The following is a 22,542-nucleotide window of genomic DNA, read 5'->3' as shown; positions in this document are numbered from 1 at the left end:
CAGCAACCCCTGAGGGGAGATGGCCTTCTCCAGGCCTGGCGTCAGCTAGGTCAGACCACTTGCAGATAAGGTCTCCTCTCTGGGATTCAGGTGGCTTGCTAGCCTCCATGAGATGGAGAAAGGCTTCATCCTAGACTCCGCCTAGCCCCAAGGACAACACAGATCAGAGGCCACAGAGTGAGCCTGTGGCATGGACAGGCAGTGGGCCACCGATAAGAGAGACAGTTGTCAGAGTCATGGGGACCACTGATAAAGCAGACAAGCATCTCCCGGTGGCCGGAAGGTGCTGGGAGGGCTAGTATGGGTACCCACATGGGTAGACATGCTGGTTAAGGGCAGGGCCCATCCAGCCTCAGCAGGCAGCTGCTGTGTAAACCCAGCCTGGAAAAGAAACCTTGCCGGGGTTGTTACCAACCTCCAAGTGGGTTTCCCAGGGCTCCCCAGCATTCCAGATCCTCCCCTCAGCCCAGGGCAGCAGCAGGGGAGGCCCTTAGCCGGAGCAGTCCAGGTAAGGACAAGTAGCCAACACAAAGAGAACCTAGGAGGTTGGGGCTGCTAGGGTGGTAAGGCCCTGTCTCACATGGGACAAGCCTGGGGTGTGTGTGTGTGTGTGTGTGTGTGTGTGTGTGTGTGTGACACATAACTCTCACTCACAAACTCATGATATCCTGCAAGATGTCCTCCCCTTGATTCCCTCCTCGCTGAGTCCCAAAGGCCAGGTGAGAGATCTATGATACATTGTCTAGTGAGGGTCAGGGGCACTCCTGAGGCACCCTTGAGTATGCAGGTAGGCATTAGGCCCCTTGGGAGAGCACCTGTCAGCCATAAGGTATTAAGGTTGACAGCATAGCTGGCTTGTCTCAGGCTCTGTTCTAGGTAGGGCTTGCTGGTCACCAGTCCAGTTTCAACCCAGGAACACACACAGTTGAGGCCCAGAGATAGAGGAGACCCTCACGGGGCCATCTGAGATTGCGTGGCCTGGGGACTCTGCACCCAGTCTAAATGAGTCCAGGGTCCACACTGGACTCATGTGTTTTGTTACCTTGCATATGTGTGCATAGGAGCATCCTGAGTCACACTGGACAATAGTCCCTCTCACTGGGACCTAGTCAGCTTCACGCTAGGGTGTGGGGGTCAGTTCCTCTCACTGGGACCATCCTGTTTTACACTGAGGAGGGACAGTCCCGCTGTCCCTATCCTGCATTATACTGGGGGAGGGGAGTCCCTTTCATTGATACTCTTCATGTGGGGTGGGTGTTAGTCCCTCTCATAGCCCCAGCCATGCTCCTACCTTGTGTATTCCACACTCACAGTGAGGGAGGACACAGTACATCACTGTTCTGCTGAAATATGGGACAGGATCTGTGGCTAGGGCTGCAGAGCTACTGAATGGTATTGTGACACTGCATCGGTCACTTGTTCACCACAAAGGGAGGAGCAACACCTACCCAGAAAAGGCAGCTGTCTGTGGATGCAACACCACAGTCTCCGCTCTACAAGAACCGGTTGAGCCATGTCTGTCTTCTATGACACAGTATGTGCAGTGGTCAGTGTGCATCTTAACCAGTCCGGGTGTGTGAACCCGTGACCAGCTAGAGACTCTTATCCCTACCTTGGGTCCTCAGCCATCCTACCCAACACTTGCTCTCTGTTCTTCCCAGAGCTGGAGTGCCCACCTGGGGACACGTATGTCCCATCCTGCCCCCTGCTCAGCCTCTTGAGAGCAGTCCTCAAGTCAGTATCTATCCTACCCCAGACCCTGTCACAGAGCCCACACCCAAATAATTTTAATGTCTGTGAGTGTTTGGTCTGCATGTACCACATGCATAACTGGTGCCCACAGAAGAGGGAATCAGTCTCCTGAGACCAGAGTTACACACAGTTGTGAGCTACCATGTGGGTGCTGGGAATCTAATCTAGGTCCTCTACAAGTGCAACCAGTGCTCTTAACCGTCGAGCCATCTCTCCATCCCCCTCCTTAAATGTTTTGGGTTGCATTGCCAGTCCCCCCCCCACACACACACACAGTGGGTGTTTTAGGACTGTGCTAAAGCCGTAGGTAAAGTACACACTTACTCTATCTATCCCCAGCCATAAATAAGTAACAAAACATGAACCTGAGCCTCCTGCTGCCTCTCTCATCAGACAGCTGATAACAGCCACCTCACCACTCTCCCCAGTCCAGCAGCGCACCTCACCCAGAAATACATCCTGCAAGGCCCTAGACTTCCAAGGCCCAGGTGATCTGGCCTGTGTCCTGACTGGTTCACTACCAGCCTGGGCATCTCCATGTATCCTCGCCCTCCTTGGCTTCATTCCCCTGATGGTCAGTTAGATCATCCAACGTGTTCAGACTGCTCTTTGCTCTCCTCACTCGTTCCATGCCCCGTGGGATGAGGCTTTCTGTCTCTCTCTGCTACCTGACCTAGTGCTGGGCAGAATCCACAGCAGGCCAGGGGCGGGGGATGGGGGCACACACCGTAGTGCCTGGGATGCAAAGACCGCTTGAACTGGCTAGTGATGAGTCTCAGGGTCCCTACTGGGCACGCATCCCTGAAAACACATCAGCTTCCTTCAGGATGCTACCATTTGGCCAGCCTTGACCAACAGGGCAAGGTGCAAGCTGAATATTCACAGCCACAGCCACATCTACAGCTCCTCCTTTCCTGTTGGTGATCTCTGTGGACACATGCCCCACCAGTCCAGTTCCCAACAGACACCTGATGCCATCCTACCTTCCATGGACACCATGATCCCCAGGCCCTCCTGGACCATATCCACAACCCCATTGCTTCTCTGCTGCTCAAAAGCTAAATTCAATTCTCTTAGCCTGACAGTTAAGGTTGGAGGTTATGGCTAGAGCCCACTAAGCTGCCTAGACCACCACTCTCCCACTGCCATACTTGATCCTTGCCAGACTCTCCTATTCCCTTCCTGCTGTGCCCACAGCCCCAGCCCCAGCCCCATCTGTCCAGTGTTCCTGCACAGGCTCACTCTCCCTCATATGCCACACTACTTCCTCCTGCCTGCCCTGGATCCAGGGGAAGGACAGCTAACTCCAACTCAGCAGAGAGATGACCAGGACTGAGGCCAGGTGCCCAAAGCAGCTAAACTTGTTCTCTCCTCACTACTGCTTCACCTAGCCCCTCCCCATCAGCCATAAAATTGAGCCAGGTGTCCCCAGTTCTACCCAACACCCGAACTTGACCCAATACCTCAGCCCTGGCCAACAACCTAGTGGCCCGACACTCCCTTTCTACCCAAGCTCCTAGCTCTACCTAATACCCCATTCCACCCAACATTCCACCTCTGCCTGGCACCCAACTCCATGGAGCACCCCGACTCTATCGAACATTTCACCCAACACCCCAAATTTGCCCAGAACACCAGTTCTACCCAGCTCCTCAACTCTGTGCAGGATGCCATTCTGCCTAGCACTTTCTACTCTCTCCTCAGTGGCTAAGACACTCACAAAGTGCCTGGGGTGGACCCTTCTGAAACTATGGGACATGGACCTACTGAAGGTCACTGAGGACACCCAGAAGCCAGCAGGGAGGGGCTAGGGCTGGGGGAAGCTTTGAGAGCATTGCCTGTCATCCTGCAGAAGACCAGGCACTGTGATAAAAGACAAATGGGCAGGGGAGGGGAGAGAGAAGGATGCAAGGGTCTCTGCTCCCATGCACACACGACTGTTCCCTTTCAGAGACCCCAAATGGGTTTCACAACGATAGAGAGCCTGCCCCTCAACAGTTCTCTCTTGCAGCCACCATGCCTGACTTTGTCAGCCAACAAGCCTGACCTCCACTAGGCTATTCTTCCTTGAGGAAAAGACCCTCATCTAGCTCCCAGTTTCTTAGCATCCTTGCCGTCTCCCTTGCAGCACTGGTCTCTGTCCTCAAACCTTTGATCTAACTGGTTTTTAACATGGTTGACAGTGTCATGTGTTGGTTAGGAAGTAGAAAAACCTGAAGAAAGGGCATGTACAAAATGATTCACTGCAAGGCAACCAGGGACTGCCACTCAAAATGTCCAGAAATGGTGAGGGGAGGGGGTACTCAGACTGCATTTGAAGTGTTACCCAGGCAACCTTCTAGGGGACAGAGATGTCTGTGCATCACAGAGGTGTGTGTCATCATGGGGAATCCATGCTCACGGCTACATAGTTCCCACTTCTTGATGGACGTGTTCCATTCAGTCCAGAGGGTAGGAACCAGGGTGTGTACAGTGAAGCCCTGGCTCCTTCCTATGGCTGCCTCCGTGCTGCAGCTCTGGAACCAGGGCTTTATCCCTGTGCCCAGACCTGGCTTGGGAGAAAGCAACCTAATCCAATGTAGAAAAGGACACACACACACACACACACACACACACACACACACACACACACACACAGGGGGTTGGGGGACAACAAGACGAAACAAAGAGAACGGATAGGTCAGGACCCACAAGGCAAGGAGAGACCAGGCCACTCTGATTGCCTGTACTGACTGCAATTAAAGCCTGTAATTGATTCCCTCGATGGGGACCATTTCAATGCAGAGAATTAAGGTTTTCTTCCAAGATAGAAATAAAGATTAATTTGCAATTTCCTTCCTCGCTACACTTGTGAGAACAGCCACTGCCTAGAGGAGCTCAGTCCCGCAGGTGGGTAGCAGGCCTGGCCTCATGGACAGGGCCACAGAGCAACCTGGAGGGCTCCAGATCTGTCTGTGCCAGGCTCAGATGGAGAGGCCCACCTATGCCGTGTATTCAGACCAAGGCCTCCGAGGGTTTGGGCTTTGGCTTTTAACTAGCCAGTGGTCTTGAGGAGGTAAAAGGCTTGGAGAGACTACTGAAAGACTATTCATGGACTGACCCAGGGCTCTAACTGTATATGTAGCAGAGAATAGCCTTGTTGGGGCACCAGTGGAAGGGAAAACCCTTGGTCCTGCCAAGGCTGGACCCCCAGTGCAGGGGAATATGGGGGGCAGTAAGGGGGATGGATGGGGGAACACCCATATGGGGGAGGGGAGGGGAGGGGAAGGGGGCTTATGGACAGGAAACCGGGAAGGGGAATAACATTTGAAAGGTAAGAAATATATCTAATAAAATTAAAAAAGAAAAAAAAGAAAAAAAAGGCTTGGGGAGGAATCAGAATCAGCAGGGGCCCCTCTGCAAGAAATGGCCGACAGGAGTAAGTGGAGAACTGTGCATGCTTTCCTCACCTCCCTGTGTGCATCCCAGATCAGCCCAGCACCTCCCACCACCTTGGCCCAGCCCCTTGAGATTAGCATAGCCCTCCATCCCTCAGAGTCTCTGTCCATTATGGGGCCTTGCAGAATACCTGAACCCCATCCTGTCTCCTTATGTTGCTCAAGGTCCATCTTGCTCAAGGGGTTCCCAACTGTACACACAGGTTACTACCAAGGGACTTGGCTTTCCTGACTGTTTTGGGGTGACTTGTGGGTGACTCAGTGACCAGATGGTAGAAACAGATTTATAAGAAGGTCTCACATTCCCGCTGCAGCCTGGCCTGCAGTCTCCCCTCTGCAGGTACGAGGCCCATTGTCCTCCTGAAACCCTCTGGATCCCTCCTGTAATCCTACATAGCCCATCCAGGGAACCCATCCAAGTGTTCCCTCCTTCTCTGCCTTTAGCTCTTCCTCAGAGGGTACTAAAGCCATCATAGAAATGAGAAAATATTAGTATAACATGAAGACAGGCCCAGACCAGACTGTGACAGCTCTGCTGGGTCCTAACCCTGCCTCTGTGCCTGAAGAGCCACCTGACCCATGTTCCTGAGCTGCACTGAGCCTTTTCCTTGCAGGTCAGTTCTGACTCCCTCAGAACTCTGGGCTGCAGAGGGCAGGGAGCCAGGTCCCAGCCTCAGGATAACTATACAGGAGGGTGTAGGGGCCAGTGGTGCCTCGGTTTCCCTGAAGAGCACCATAGTTAGAAGGGTTCTAACTTGAGGTGGGCTGGATGTTGCAGGCCTCTGTGTTTAGAAAGAAAGTCAGCTAGTGGTCTGTAGCAACAGAACGGTTACTAGGGTTTGGGACAACATGGCCAGATACCTTTCACACCAGAGATGGACCTTGAAGCCTGTCCACCGTGGATGTAGGTCAGCCCAGCCCCCACACTCTGACTTTTTTTTTTACTGATAATTAGACTCGAGTTTTCTGAGCTTTTGCCTGGGCTGGGCCAGCTATGCCCCTGTGTGAGCATTGGCCACTCCCGGGGAAAGTAGGCTGAGCTATCCCCATATGAAGTCCCAGCATACAAAACTTCAGTCTCATCAGACCTTCTGAGGACAGTGATAAGAGGGAATGGGTGCTGCCCCGGCTCCCAGCAGCCAGCAGCCCCTGATACCTTTGAGACTCTGTGGCTGGCTCTCACCTCTACATCCACCATGGCTTCCCTACAGACACAGGAAGGCCTGCCTGGAGCAAGTGCTTCACCTCTCTGGGCCCCCGCAACTGGAATTACTAGTGGACCCTGCCCTAGCGGGTAGAAAGGCGAGCGAATGGGACCCACAGCAGACACACAGTAACTGTTTCATATCCGGTGCGGCAAAGCTGAAAAGATTTACAGAGTCCCTGTCCCCAAATGGAAATGGCCTGCCCAGCTGGCAGAAAGTCCCAGGGACAGAATACAGCACAGGTGATCCATAAAAGTACCACAGCCTGGATTATCATACAGTATGACATGTGTGTGAACTGTCCAGAACAAGCAGGGAGATAGCGAAAGAGGGTGGTGGGAGGGGATGTGGGGTTATTTTCAGGGTAACAAAAATGTATTAGAATTTACTGAGGTAGTATACACTCAACCCTGTGAACACATTAGGACCCAGAGATTGGACATTCTGAAAAAGTTTCATTGGAGTGTGTGTATGTGTCCACACAACAATGTGCCATGGCTTAGGTATACGGAGGTTAGAAGACAACTTACAGTTGTTTATTATTCTTTCCTTACAATGTAGATCCCAGAGATCAAACTCAGGCTGTCAGACTTGGCAGCAAGCACCTCTACCTACCGAGCCCTCTTGCTGGCCCAGAAAAGTATTATGGGAAAAGTGTCTCAATAAAGCTTCGAAAAAACAAAAACAGGGCTGGAGTGTAGCTCACTGACCAGCAAGGTTCTGGATCCCTTCCCTGGCACTGGAGAAAATTAAATAAGACCCAGGCGTGGTGCATACCTATGTATGATCCCTGGGCTGCGGAAACTGAGGCAGGAGAAGCCCTGTGAGTTTGAAGCCAACCTGGGCTACAGAATGAGGCCTTGTTTCAAAAAGTAACCTAGTTCCCATCTGACTACCACATTTTCTCCTAATAGAGTTTAGTGGCTATGCTTATGGGATAGATGAAAAGTGCCATGATCTGAAGAGGGGGAGCTGTTCCGTGTCTTTCCTCTATATGAAATGGCTGAACAGAAAACCATTCCCTGGGACATTTGATAGTGTGTTAAATGTAAGATGCAAAACTTTTGAGTGGTGTGTTTCTATTTTCCTTTTCCACACTCTTAACAGGGAAGCAGTGCGATATATCAATGAGAACCTAATTATCAACACAGACGAACTTGGAAGAGACTGTCTGATCAATGCTGCTAAGACATCCATGTCTTCCAAAATTATTGGAATAAATGGTGATTTCTTCGCTAATATGGTGGTAGACGCTGTGCTTGCTGTTAAATACACAGATATACGAGGCCAGCCTCGCTATCCAGTCAATTCTGTTAATATTCTAAAAGCCCACGGGAGAAGTCAGATAGAAAGCATGCTGATCAATGGCTATGCACTCAACTGTGTGGTTGGATCTCAGGGCATGCTCAAGAGAATAGTTAATGCAAAAATTGCTTGTCTTGACTTCAGCCTGCAGAAAACAAAAATGAAGCTTGGTGTACAAGTGGTTATTACAGACCCTGAGAAACTGGACCAGATTAGACAGAGAGAATCCGATATCACCAAGGAGAGAATTCAGAAGATCCTGGCAACTGGTGCCAACGTTATTCTAACCACCGGTGGGATTGATGACATGTGTCTGAAGTATTTTGTGGAAGCTGGTGCCATGGCTGTTAGGAGAGTTTTAAAAAGAGACCTCAAACGTATTGCAAAAGCTTCTGGAGCAAGTATCCTGTCTACACTGGCCAATTTGGAAGGTGAAGAGACTTTTGAGGCAACAATGTTGGGACAAGCGGAAGAGGTCGTACAGGAGAGGATTTGTGACGATGAGCTGATCTTAATCAAAAATACTAAGGCTCGTACGTCAGCTTCAATTATCTTACGAGGAGCAAACGACTTCATGTGTGATGAAATGGAACGCTCCTTACATGACGCTCTTTGTGTGCTGAAGGGAGTTTTGGAGTCAAAGTCTGTGGTCCCAGGTGGAGGTGCTGTAGAAGCGGCCTTGTCTATATACCTTGAAAACTATGCGACCAGTATGGGATCTCGGGAACAGCTTGCTATTGCAGAGTTTGCAAGATCTCTGCTTGTGATTCCTAATACACTGGCAGTGAATGCTGCCCAAGACTCCACTGACCTGGTTGCCAAGTTAAGAGCTTTTCACAATGAGGCTCAAGTTAACCCAGAACGTAAAAATCTAAAGTGGATTGGTCTTGATTTGGTCCATGGGAAACCACGAGACAATAAGCAAGCGGGGGTGTTTGAACCAACCATAGTTAAAGTAAAGAGCCTGAAGTTTGCAACAGAGGCTGCAATCACCATACTTCGGATTGATGATCTGATAAAATTACACCCAGAAAGCAAAGACGACAAACACGGAGGTTATGAAAATGCTGTTCACTCTGGAGCCCTTGATGACTGATTGGACTTCCCTTTTATTTATGACAGTGTTGGGTGTAATGTCTTAGCCTTGGGTGTCTCACATTAAAGTACAGCAAGCTGTCAAAAAAAAAAAAAAAGTAACCTAGAACCTAACAATTCTACTCCTGGAATATGCCCACTGAAACTATATCCACATACAAACACACACGTGGGTATCCCGACAACGTTCTTCACAGCCAGCTCTGGAGACCAGCCCCATATATCCATCAACAGGCAGATGGATATATGAAATATAATCTATCCATACAATGGAATATTACTAAGCCATAAAGACGTGGTGTGGAGAAATGACTTAATAAAGTGCTTGCTGTAAAATCATAAGTACCTAAGTTCTGACTCCTAGCACCCAGGTAAACAATAGGGCAAGTTGTTGTGTACCTATAAGGACAAAACTGGGTGGGGCACAGAAGGGGGAGGGGTGGGGGGAGGAAGAGAGGGAGGGGGAGAGGGGAGAGGGAGAAAGAGAGAGGGAGAGAGGGAGAGAGAGAGAGAGAGAGAGAGAGAGATCCTTGGGACTCGCTGCCATCCAGGCTAGTGAAGTGAGTAAGCTCCAGTGTCAGTGAGAGACCCTGTCTCAAATATATATATTAATAAAGCAGAGCTCAGATGAACTTTGCGAACACCGTGAAAGAAGCCGGACTCAGAAGCCCAGGGATTGTGCAGTTCTATCTCTAGACCCGTCCAGAGATGGCTGAGCTGGGGCGAATTGGTGGTGCCAAGGCTGGGGGCTCAGGCTAGCAGTGGCTGCAGGTGGAGGCAGGACATTGCAGCTCAATTTGAGCCTGTGTTGGATGGCTACACCACAGTGCTACCCACCCACAGTACCACTTGGTTCTGGGCCACACACAGTCCCGGCACCTGAGGCTACACAGCACCCTGCTCCCAGAGATGAGGCCTCGGGCATCTACAATGAAATGCTGGGCTTGTAGTAAGGCTGTTTTTTTGATTATTTAAATCTGTACCATCTGAGAAAATGGTACAACTGTACAAAAATGCAGAGGGGTTCCCCCACCTGCACTGGCCTGCTGCAGAGCCCCCCACCTGCACTGGTCTACTGCAGAAGGGCCCCCACCTGCACTGGCCTGCTGCAGAGCCCCCCACCTGCACTGGCCTGCAGTTCTCCCAGATACATAGATACACACAGGTAGACACAGAGAAAGCCCTGGGTCTCCCAGATATTGGTGTCACTCCTGTGCCTACCACTCCATTCCTCCTATGGCGCTCCCCACCCCATCTTTACCCCCTTAGGGATAATTATAGAGATTGTTTTGTCAGTCTTGGGCAGGGCAGAAGAAGCCACCTGATCCTGGCCCCAAACTCTCTAATTCTCACAGCAACCCCAGAAAGGATAGGACCACTGAGAGACTCTTAGGACCGAACAAGGAGAGAGCTGGGGTTTGGACCCCATAAGGCTCCAAGAAATGCACCAGATTTGTGTGCTCTCTCCCTTGTTCCCTCCGGACCCTTTTGTGTCCCTGTCCTGTCCACTGTCTTTCAGCATCTGCTGGCACAAGCCACCTTCCGTTGGGTAAGAGCTAGTGAGCTGAGGCACAGGAAGTGTCTGAACACATTGGTGACTGCAATCACAGCTCACTGCTGGATTCTGTGGAGCAGACAGCTGGCAGTCGGGTGATGAGCGCCCGCACTGCCCTGCCTCTGGGCTCCGACAGAGGGCAGGCATGGCCCGACCTCCGAATTGTTAAGTGGGACACAGGAGAGCTGAGCACAGGGCTGGGGGCCCAAGGGTGTCTCTGAGACTTTGGATAAAGAGCCAGAGTGTAGACGAACAGGAGGGACTCAAGGTACAAAGTTTCTCCCAACAGCGCTGGGCCTGCTCGTACTCACGGAATCGCAAGTGCTTGCTGGGGTCCAGTAGAGGCTGGTGACAGAGGCCAGTAGAAAGAGAAGGTGCACAAACACAGGAGTTAGTGTGTGTGTCCTGTGCTAAAATCTAAATCCGCTTTCTGTTTGTTTAAAATGTAGCTATTTACATCTTAAATTCCACTCTGACTCATTCCTGGGCCTGGTGACCCATCTCTGAGGTTGTTCTCATCGCATGGGACTGTCCCACCAAGGCCAGCTGTTGAGCAGCAGAGGCATAACCTGCCCATGTCACACAGGAGCACACGGCATCAGCCCAGGCCAAGTAAGCAGCACAAGGACACAGGTGACAAGGTGGGGAGCTGGTGTGTGTCAGGAGTGCACGGGGGAAGGCTGTGACAGAGGAGGAAGCCTGCATCCACATGCAGCCTGCAAACACTGATACAAATGTCCTCTGTGCACCGGATCTGTGGTGCTCACAGCACATGCCTACCCCACCGTCGCACACCCGTGCATGCTCCCCTACTAACGCCCCAGCTCATGTCTCCGCACATGCCCCTATATGCACCCCTATACACAGCCCTGCATGTATGTACCCCTGAACTCATCCCTGCCATGCTCCTGCCTGTACCCCTGCAAGTGTGCTAGCCTGCAAGGTGCAGGTCTGTGACCACTATTCCCCAAGAGGATTTTGGGAATTATTTTTCATGCTGGCCAGCTGACTGACCCAATCACCACCTGAGTGTTTCCTGAGCCCCTAAAGCCTGGAAATCAGGAATTTCTGAGGTTCCATCTACCAGAAGCAAGAACCGAGTTGTGGAGCCTGTAGAACCCTGTCCCTCAATGTGTGCTGCCTGCCACCAGCTCCCCTGTGGGGCCTGCCGCACCCTCACTCAGCGTTTGCGTAGGGCTCCCCAGGCCCGCGATCGCCTTACATGAGGCCGATGATAATCTCTGTTGAAATAATATTTAACACATGCTGCACTTTTAATTAACTATCTGAATAATCTCAAATTAATACCAGAGCTTTAAAATAAGTTTTCATTTTCACATTTGGTAACATAATAGCAGCCCGGCTGGCCTATTTCCCCCTCCTTTGATTTAATTAAAAGCCCTTTTGTGTGTCTCTTGTCACTTCAGAAAGGGACAAAGGCCCCCACCCCCCACACACACACACACCCCACATGGGCAGCCTGGCTCCTGGCTCTGGGTCCAGGTCTGAGGCTCTGGACAGTCTGGCTGAAAGAGACACTTAGGTGAAGTCTTTCCAGAGGCCCAGGCCAGCCCTGGAGTGCCACCGAGTGGGCCAGCATGCCTTCGCATCACACACATTCGCACGGGGTCCTGGGGCATGGGCATGGATGAGGCACATTCTGCAACCACAGCACAGCCCTGGAGGCTAGTAGCAGCCATTGCCCTGTATCCTCAGTATGCACAGCCAGGCACGTCACAGTACATGCATGCACACGTATGAGTGTGCGCTGGAGCCCTCTGTCTACCTGGTCCCCATTTCCCAGGTTCCCGTGTTCTGGAGATAACCAGGGCACAGGCTCACTGGAGCTGGGTGTGCTCCAAGCTGGTTCAGCTGTGTGTCTGGAGACAGGACTATCCTCTTCTCTTGGCCTGCTACTTCTAGGAGCCTTTGCTTGCTCCACCCTGGGGAACGAGATCCTCCTCCAGAGATGGCTAAGAGGTGACCTCCTCAGCCAGCAGCTCAGGAACTTACCTCAAGTCCAAGTGAGAGGGTACAAGACAGACCCCTCTCAGCCTGTAGTCTCACAGAGGAAAGCAGAGATTGTTTTAGATCTGAAGTAGATCACAGAGACTCAGGACAAAGAGGGCGTAGCTGAAAAGGCCTCCGAGGTCCTAGGAGTTCTGCCTCCCCTAGCAAGTCTTCGGATTACCTCGGCCAGCCGTGGAAATTGCCACCTCCTCTCACTTACCATGTTTAGATCGTTTGTTCAGTCAACAAATACCCAGAGTCCAAACATGTTCCCAGGCTGCCGACTGTGAGAGCTTTCCCCACGGCCACACATCCATTCCAGTGGGTACCAGTGTGGGGTTCCATGAGGAGGCTGGCCAGCAGGAGACATGCACCAGGGGATTTGGATGGCATCTGTTAGGGGGTCAAAAAAGGGATTGGGGACTTAGCTCAGTGGTAGAGCTCTTGCCTAGCAAACTCAAGGCTCTAGGTTTGGTCCTCAGCTCTGGGGGAAAAAAAAAAGGGGGGAGGTCACAAAAGCTCCCAGGGCTATGAAGACTGAAGAGAGACAATTCCTGGGAGCCACTGCCCTGCGGTACACCAAGCCCACCTCCCCTCACTACACAGGTCTTTTCTGGTTCAGACTAGCCAGCAGCAGTTTCACAACCAGCATCCCTGCCCGAGGGTTACTGGAGGCTTAGCCAGCCAGCTCCCACTTGCCACCCTGGCTGGGGAGCACCATCCAGGCACCCCAAGTGTCACACATACAACCACACTGTCTCCGTCTCACACAACATTCAACTGTGGACAAGAAGGGACAGAGCTACTGCCAAGCCCCAGTCTCCTTGAGCAGATGCTTATAGCCACGTGACACTCACAGTCACAGAGACACACGTAGTCATCAGCCACAGGCATTTACACAGGTAAACACATGGCCACATGTAGTCACTCAGAGCCATAGGCACACACACAGTCATGCATGGTAATTCAACCACGAGGACTCACACAGAGAGGCACAAAGCCACAGGCAGTCACACAGGGGCACACACACTTGCATACTTTTATCAGCCATGGGCATTCATGTGGGTATACATGTGTGACCATACATGGTGTCACATACACATGATCACAGATACCCACACTCATGAGGTCACACAGGTGCCCAAGTCACACAGATAAGTGGACACACAGCACACAGTCCTGACCTAGACAAGCAGGTAGCCGTCCTCCCACAGTTAAAAGACCTGCATAAGTTCCCACCGCTGTCCTGTCTGATCAGGTAGTCCACATATAGAGTCAGGGTCTGTTTTCCACACGTGGTGGTCATGAGCCCTGGGATTCTACAAGTCCCAAGGAATGGTGATCCCACCAGAGAGGGAGACAGAGATTAAAACTCAGTCATACGGTTAGAAATCCACAAAAGGGTGGTGGTGGCACATGCCTTTAATCACAGCACTTGGGGAACAGAGGCAGGCAGATGTTTGTGAATTCAAGGAATGCCGGTCTAAAGAGTGAATTTCAGGACAGCCAGGTCTACACAAAGAAACCCTATCTCAAAAAGCCAAGAAAGAGGAGGAGGAGGAAGAGGAGGAAGAAGAGGAAGAGGAGGGGGAGGGGGAGGAGGGGGAAGAAGAGGAGGAGGAAGAAGAAGAGGAAGAGGAGGAGAGAGGAAGACAAGGAGGAGGGGAGGAAGAGGAGAAAGGGGAGGAAGAGGAGGAAGAGGAAGGAGAGGAGGGGGAGGAAGAGGCTCCTTGTGGAGCCCTACCTTGGTTCCTAATGTGTGTGTATTGGGGACCTTCTATGGTCACCAGCCTGGATCACAGGCTTAACATGTTTACTGACCATGTTTGGACCCTCAGCATTTCTTCGTTGAATAAATGAATTAAATATAGACAAGTAGAGGATGTGGCCATTTCCACTCCGATCCCTCCAGACTGATCTGAAGACTCACCACGACTGCTCTGGGGAGCTGGGGCTTGCCAAAAGGCTCACAGGTGGCTGGGCCCAGGCTATATCTGGACCCACAAAGGGCCCTTAATTGATTTGGCTAACCCTAAGAACTTGCCCCCCAGGTCTGTGCCAAGGTCTAATGGTTGTCACAGATGGGGGCGTGGAGTTGGGGCACGGTCTCCTATCTGGATCCCTGATTCCATCACTCCACCTGGCAGGACACAGGTGCTGTCCCAGACAGATGCTGGGGGTAAGCACCTGGCTTCCACCCTTTGGGAACAGGCTTTCTCAAGACTCAGTGTCCAGGCAGAGGACACGCCATGCCGTAGTTCTAAACATACCATTGATTATGTGTGGGTGAGGGGTTTCTCCGGAGGAGTCTGCGTTTGAGCAGAGGCCTGAGCAACAAGAAGAGGCAGGAGAGCCAAGGAGCCTACTGATACAAAAGACCCCAGGCAGGGAGAGGGAGGGCTGGGCCAAGGCTGGGGTGGGGGTGGGGAACCTGCAGGGCTGGTCAGGGGAGCTGCCTGTGGGAGGTGGCAGTGGAGCAGCTCCAGCCTGTGGCTCATGTAGGTTAAAGGTAAGTATGGGCAGATGTTCCAATTTTGCAAGGCAACTTGGAAGCCTGAATGTGTACAATTACTAGACGTTTTTTATCTTTTTAGATTTCTTTTTCTTTTTAATTATGCATAGGGTGTGTGTGTGTGTGTGTGTGAGTGTGTGTATGAGTATGTGTGTGTGTGTATGAGTGTGTGTGTGCATGTGCGTGTGCGTGTGCGTGTGTGTGTGTGTGTGTGTGTGTGTGTGTGTGTGTGTGTGTGTTTTCCCGTGTATGCCTGCACTTGTGGGCTACATACAGGGGAGTACAGTTTCCTGAGTCCACAGGCTTCAGATCCCCTGGAGCTGGAGTTGTGAGAACCTAACCTGGGTCCTCTGCAAGAGCAGTATGCGTTCTTTCTTAACTGCTGACTCCAGACCAACCTCTTAGCTTTTAAAGCTATTTTTTTGTTTGTTTGTTTGTTTGTTTGTAGTTTCCTTTTGTTTGTTTTTTGAGACAGGGCCTCACACAGTCCAAGGCTGTCTTGAGCTCTTGGCCTTCACTTTTTGATCCTCCTGCCTCTACCTGGAGTGCTGCGATTACATGAGGGATGGGCCTGCCTGCAAATCCAACACCCCACACTGCATAACTGTGCCACAAGGGACTAGTTTCTTGCTCTCTCTTCCCCTCCATTTTGTCAAATGGAGAAGATGATGCTAATGTTACAGGGCCGGGCAGACAGAAGTTGATTACCTGTACTCAAGTTGCCACTGAGTACGAATTAAGACACCGTCCACGCACCGGGGACTATGCCTCTGGGGAGCCACAGCCATGAAAGAATATGGCAATGCTGAATCTGAGAGAGAAATGAGCACCAGGATTTTCTCAGTGCCTCATGGAAACACCTAGATGCCAGCACTGCCAAGGAGAGCAAGTAGGAAGGGTGGGGACCTAACATAAAGACGATGGCTCACAAGGGGTGACATTGACACAAGCCCAGAAGGCACTGAGGGAGCATGCAGACACACTCAGCAGCCCAGACAGCACAGGGAAGCCAGTTTGAGAAGGCACACAGCTGAGCCTTCTGGCTAAGGAGTAACAATGGGACGGTGTAGCTGCGGGGAGACCAGAGTGAGGAGAGTGAGAGTGGGCTGGGGTGGAGGCCCTGTGGGCGCTGACCCATCCTCCATGTCAAATGAGATGGGAGGAGGAGCATACCTGCTGTTGGCTCTTGACCAGTGTCTCTCCCCCTTCCTAATGCTGTGATCCTTTAAAATAGCTCCTCTGCTGTGGGGACCCCCAACATAACATTGTCTTCGTTGCTACTTCCTACCTGCAATTTTGCTACAGTTATGAATGATAATGTAAACATGTTTTCTGATGGTCATAAGTGACCCCTGTGAAAGGGTTGGTGGATGACCCCCAAAGGGGTCACGACCCACAGTTTGAGAAACATGTCTTTAGATGCTCTGCCTGCTGCTGGAGAAGAAGTGGCACTTAGCCAGGCAGGAGGCTGTTGCAGGAGAGAGGTGCTGCGGCTGGCAGATATGGAAGCTGTCTGGGTTCTGGAGTGTCCAGTTAGCGTAGAGGACAGATGGCAGTCAAGAACCAGAGTCTGGCCTGGGTGCAGAGGAAGCCTGGATGGAGACGATGGCGAGTTCAGACCTGTGGATACTGCGAGAGAGAACGGAGAAGCTGCAGGACATAGCCTCAAGCCCACCCACCACCAACCACCAATCCCACTCCCGGGTGGGCAAGCCACTAGAATCGAGAATAGATAGATGAGCAGAATTTTCCAGCAGGGTGGTGCCCTGAGAAGCCAGGAAGTGCCCTTAGCCCTTGCTGAGCATTTTGGGGAGGGTCTCCAGGCCAAGTTCTCAGTGGCCTGAAGGCTCTGGGACACTGGGGACTGTGCTTGAGCTTCGCACAGTGCTGGGCCTCCTATTCCCTCCCCTCCCCTCCCCCTCACCACCTGCAGGTCAGTCAGATCCGGGCCTTTGTCCCACCACCCAGCCCCGTGCTCCCCATGGTGCCCCCGGAGCAAACACAGCTGAGTGCTGGGCTCGCGTGCCGCTCCCGCCCCCCAAATCTCCGGGGCTGCGGGGCGGAGGCTTAGTCGGCAGCTGCCTGGCTGGCTAGGCTGGGCTCACCCAGGCCCCTCGTGCCTCTCCACTGTGTGCCTTTGTCATGCAGATGACCCGCTGGCTGCTGCCTAGGGGCTGCTCACTTGGGCGACCTCCACTCACAGCTGACCTAGGAGTGGGGGCTTCAGGCTGCAAGGGAGCGTGGGGTTGAGGGGTTCCATGCCTGTTGCCAGTGACCAGTCAAATCACTGAGTATCTCTGCACCGTGCCTCAAAGAACACCGGTCCGAGGCTTTCCGAGGAGGCTGCAGGCACACGGGGCGAATCACCCGGGTCCTCGATCCACTGGCACAACTCAGACCTCAGACTTCTTGTGGTAGGCAACAGGGATCTAATCCCACCCCAGCTTGACCGGTGTCTTCCCAGTGTGCTTTGAGGGCAGGGCAGAACATCCGGAATCTGGGCATGGAGAGGACTGCTTTCTGTTCTTTCCTCTACGGCCTGACCCACCGGCTGCTGGGTATCTGAGATGAGAATGTCAGAGGACATGGCACTCCAGCGACAAGGCTCCTCATCCTGCCCCAGCTGTGGGGTTCTCACTGGGGCTATGCTATCCCTAGCCACCCCTCCAGGAGCAGAGTCTCTAAAACAGGCAATCTAGTAGAGACTTGCTGACAGCCAGATATAGGCTTCAGGTCTGAGCTCCGGTGGGAAGGGTGGTCCTGCCGTGTCACCTGTTGGGTATTCTGCCTTGTTTGTAGGGAGCAGTGACCACCCAAACTGCTTTCCACACGGTAGATAATGGGTGACAGAGCTTCAGGCCAGGAGTCCAGAACAGCACACAGACTCAGCATGCTAAATTAACCCTGTGATGTTATCTACCACAGGGAAAACTGCGGTGACTCAGAAGGGACAGGTGGGGAGCACCAGGTTGCTCAGAATTCCACAGTAGTTTCGATTGATAACTAACTAGCCTTTAGAAGGAGCACACCAAGCTGGCGTGGTGCTGCGTGCCTTTAATCCCAGCACTCAGGAGGCAGAGGCGGTCAGATCTCTGTGAGTTTGAACCTGGCCTTATCTACAAAGGGAGCCCAGAACCGCCAGGGCTGTAACACAGAGAAACCCTATCTCAAAAAAACAAAACAAAACAGAAAAAGAACATACTGGGGCTAGAGAGGTGACGGTGCCGTGAGGAACATTTCAGAGGACCCAAATTCAAATCTCAAGACCTACACCTTGTACCTCACAACTGTCCTTAACTCTGGCCTCTGCAGGCTCATGCATATACCCCCAACCCCCTACACAGACACACAATAATAAAATAGATCTTTTATAAACAATGAAGAGACTACAGAGCCAAATACTTTTACTGAGAAGGTATAGGAAGATATCCAGATGGGAGGCTCATCTCCGCTAAGTCCCAGTTGTGTGACCTTGGACGACTGACCTCAACCTCTGGACTTAGTTTTCTCATATATGTTTAAGGAGGGGTAATTAATGAATCACATCAGGGCCAACTGGGGACCACAGGAGGCCTCCCAGGTGGGAGCACACCCTAGCCTTGGGAGCCTACTGGAGGTACCTGAGTCCCCAAGAGACCTCCCACTAGGCCCTTTGCTCTTGCCTGCCCTGGCTGTGGCTGGCTGAATCAGGCTGTCCCTCTGACTCAGGGCTAGCAGTGGTGGCATGGGGCATTGCTCCTCTGTCTACTGGGCTGTGTGTCAAGCTCACCTAGAGTCAACCCTGCTCTACGTAGGAGAGGGGGCAAGCAAGGCTCCCCAACTCCACCTGGGCCTGCAACTCTACGCTGTAGGGAAGGGGTGGGGGCTGTCTCTCAACCCAGGAGGGGCCTCACCTCAGCCAGATCTAGTTTCTGGTAGGACCGGTTTGTCCAGGTAGCCCTCGATGGACAGGGGAGATAAGGCCTAGGCAGATTGACCAGGCTGACTTGAGATGTTGGGCAAAGACTGGGGCTAGTCCCTGTCTGAAGCGGAGTTGACCCATACCTTATTCAAACTGTCACCATCAGCTTTGCAGGCTCCCCTTCCAAGCCCCTCTTCCTTTGAGGAGAAGAATGGCTGAAGACGACCCTGGGGAGAGCCATGCAGACTCAAGGTTGTCTGCGCTGGGCGTTAACTGAGGAGCTCCCAGGCACAAGAGCACAGTTAGGCAGAAGCTGTGAAGGGTGAGGTTGTTGAAGAGGCTACATTCCAACAGGCACCACCTTGGCTGCCTCTGCAGCCTGGATGTTGACACAGTACTGAAGCCACTGGGCTAGTTGTGTATCCCCAGACTCTTGGACCTCTAGCCTCTCCCTCATCAATAGGGAATGCTCTCCCCAGTTGCTTCTGCCAAGCTGAGGAGATCGGGTCTCTCCCACGAGTGCCCAAGCCCAGCCCCCTAATAGGTTCTGTGACACTAGCTGCCACTTGAGGGGTCCAACAGAGTTCTGCTCACCCTACCACCTCACTTGCTCACAGGGGCCCTGGCCCCTCTCATCTGTCCCCTCATTCCATGAAGAGTGTTTTCTTGGTGCTTGACTTTGGATCTGTCCGATAGACTTATAACCTCAAGGTGGGAAGATGGGAGGAAGGACTGCATTATTGATACTTTCCTGGGCCAGGTGGCAGCTGTGTCTCCTCTGGTCACTGCTCTTTCAGGGAAAGCAGCAGAACTTGAGAGAAGGACTCATTGGCTTCTTTGGGAAGCAACCCCAGGGAAGGACAGGCAGGAGGACGTGACACAAACCACACAAAGCACAATAGGCAGAGGCTTCGCCCATGGGTAGGTGCTTTCCTTGAACTCCTAGTGTGCATTGTGGCAAACAGCTCTTGAAGGTGGTCCTCGAACTCTGCCTGTGGAGAATTGGAGAGGAAGCCAACTAGACTAGTGTGGGCTTCAGTGCAGAGCTGGTCACATGTTCTCCCTGCCCCATGACTGGTGGTGGCAGCAGGTGTGGTGAGCTTGGTGTTGGGCAGGGATTCAACGAAGCCCTTGAAAGGAATTAGTGTATGTAGGTAGAAATGTAATTATAACGAGGCCAGGGCACAGGAGGGGGATTGGGACAGCAGCCACCCGTTCTCCAAGGATAGAACATGTGTGCCATGCTGGCCAGGAAGGCATGGAATGGGCAAGTGGAGGGACCTATGGCAAAGGTGTTTACTGTGGTTCTATGGGAGGGGACAATTAGGAGAGAGAGAGAGAGAGAGAGAGAGAGAGAGAGAGAGAGAGAGAGAGAGAGAGAGAGAGAGACCCATGAGAAGATGGCCTGGGGAATTTCAGGAATCTGGGCTGTGGCTGCGCTGGGTGTCTCTCCTGGCCTGGAGCAGATGACACTTGTAAATAGGACTGTGCAGTGTGTGTGAATGAACAAGGGTTGGGGTAGCTCTGGGTTTGGTGACTTGCACATGAGAGCTGCTTCATGCAACCTGGGATCCCCTAGGAATTACCCAACCTAGAAAGGGATGCCCAGCCCAGGCCAGTACAGTCTCGAATGTCATAGCAACCAAACCCAGACGTTCCCACCCAACTCCACCATAGGCTGTTGCTGAGCCCGTAAGTCCAGATCCCACCCTTGACCTTGGATGGTTTCTCACGACAAGAAGTAGCATGAGCCCAGCCATCGTTTTAAACTATGGCCCTTCCCCATGTCCCCCAGCCTCCCTTGGTGTGCAAATAGCTACTCTGGGTGGTCAGCCAATCGGATGGCCAGGGCTTCATGAGACCAAGCTCCAGCTATCCCACCTATCCCAGTCAAGGTGCCCACTTGTCATTGTCACTCAGTGGGAAGCCTGAGGGGTCTGTGGTCTCTGGAAGTTGTCTTCCTCCCCCACAATGGCAGTAGTCCTGTCCTGTCACAGTGCTAAGTCACATGCTGCCTCAGTGTCTAGGCTGCCCACTTTGGACCTTTCAAGACCCATTCAAGTCCAGATCCGAGTTCCTCTGCCACACATAACAAATGTCCTTGTTTCTCATTGGTCTGCTGGCTACCTGCAGCCCACTGTAGGCCCCTCATGCTCAGGAGTTGCTCCTGACCTTGGACTGTGGATGTGGACATTGCTACTTTCTCCCATGACTGCCCATAATGTGGGCTGTGTGCGCTGTCTCACTGCCAGGTTTCTCCAGCATGATAACAGCTAGAGCTTGTCTGGTGCCCACCTCAAAACTGGACAACCCCCATTCCCCGACAGGAAACATTTGCTGTATCAACACTAGGCAGCCTGGAAGGTCAGGGCCCTGCCTTCTCACAGTGGAATGGGGTGGCTTCTCCTCCCACAGGGCTTTTCCAGTGTGCCCTACACCTCAGGGCTTCACAGAGCTCACCTAGGACATGACACATGTTACAAGGGTGTCAAGGGCACATGCTACAGCTGCCCGCTGGTCCAACTGGTGTGCTGTCATTGATGGGGTAAACAGTATGGCCCTCTTGCCCACAAGGACTCATGTTTCTTAGTGGCCCATGAAGCTCTCTGGTTCATGCCTTGAGGTGGTCAGTGGAGATCATCTTCTGTCTCTAACCAGGTTCACACTACTCTCCTCTGACACACACAGGAGGTGACTTATTGTCAATTTGTGATTAGCAATGGAATAAAACAACTTTAAATAGATTGCCACACAAGGTTTAAGTGAAACAAGTTAGAATTCTCAGCCAAGAGCCCACACTGATCTGGCAAAAGTTTTACTGCTCTAGGAGGGGTTAACTCACATGTTCCTGGAGGGTTTGGATAGCAAGAGCAGGTCTAAGGTTAGCAGTGGGGTTCCTAAGCTGTGGGTTTCAACATCTAAGGCAGGAGTCCAGATCTAGAGATGAGCACTGTAGATTAAATATAGGGTTCCCAACAAATATGAGATGGCGGAAATGAACAAACACCCCACACACTCCCCAAAGCGGCCTTGGACCACAGGAAGAAGACCTATTTCATGTGCAGCATGTGGCACCAAAAAGCAAGGGCTGAAGAGAAACTAACCTTGCTAGGGTCACTGCCAAGGGCCTGGGACAAAGGCTATTTTAGTTGCACCCCAATGAATGCATGCAAATAAGGCAGAATGTCAGGCATGGTGGTGCACAACTTTATTACTGGCACTTGGGAGGTAGAGGCAGATGGATCTCTATGAGTCTGAGGCTAGCCTGGTTTCTATAAGGAGTTCCAGGATGTAGAGAGACCCTGCTTCAAAAACAAACAAAAGATAGTATTGGTAGGAAGTAGAGTATTGCAGGAGCCCCACAGCAAGCAGATGAAGTCATTAAAGATGCCATGAAGTTTTCTGCATAGGGACCAGGTGGGACCTGGGTGAGAGATGGGAACCAAGTGCCAGGGGTTCCGTCTTCCTGCTCTATAATGCATGGCAAGGGGCTTGGGGTTTTATTCTTGGTCATTGGAAAGCACTTAGCCTGATTCACATGTGGAGCCATGGAGGCCAGAGACAAATGAGAAAACAGAAAGACCCACTAGGAGTCTGTGTAGTACAGGTGAGAGGCCATGGCTGCCCATCCTGAGGTCCGGCAGGGTGCTCTCTTAAACTGCATGGACTCATTGTCCCAGCACAGTCTGTCTGACTAAGCCTGGTTTCTGGCCACAACTAGCTGCAAGTGAGTTTGGCAAATACGACCTTGTTTGGGAGACCGTGTGCTG

At 52.1% G+C, this 22,542-nt stretch overlaps 1 non-coding gene and 1 pseudogene across 1 annotated transcript; both read left to right on the top strand.

Moving 5' to 3' along the window:
• Positions 1 to 7,274: 7,274 nt before the first annotated feature.
• LOC120102642 (small nucleolar RNA SNORA29) lies at positions 7,275 to 7,411 on the top strand. Its single transcript, XR_005504266.1, has one exon. It is a non-coding gene; the product is annotated as a small nucleolar RNA SNORA29 (small nucleolar RNA).
• Tcp1-ps1 (t-complex protein 1, pseudogene 1) lies at positions 7,557 to 9,133 on the top strand (annotated as a pseudogene).

The sequence above is a fragment of the Rattus norvegicus genome, chromosome 4, assembly GCF_036323735.1.
Source record: "Rattus norvegicus strain BN/NHsdMcwi chromosome 4, GRCr8, whole genome shotgun sequence".
Classification (NCBI taxonomy): Eukaryota; Metazoa; Chordata; class Mammalia; order Rodentia; family Muridae; genus Rattus; species Rattus norvegicus.
Note: the sequence above shows the minus strand (reverse complement) of the source record. Positions and strands in the feature narration are given on the sequence as shown.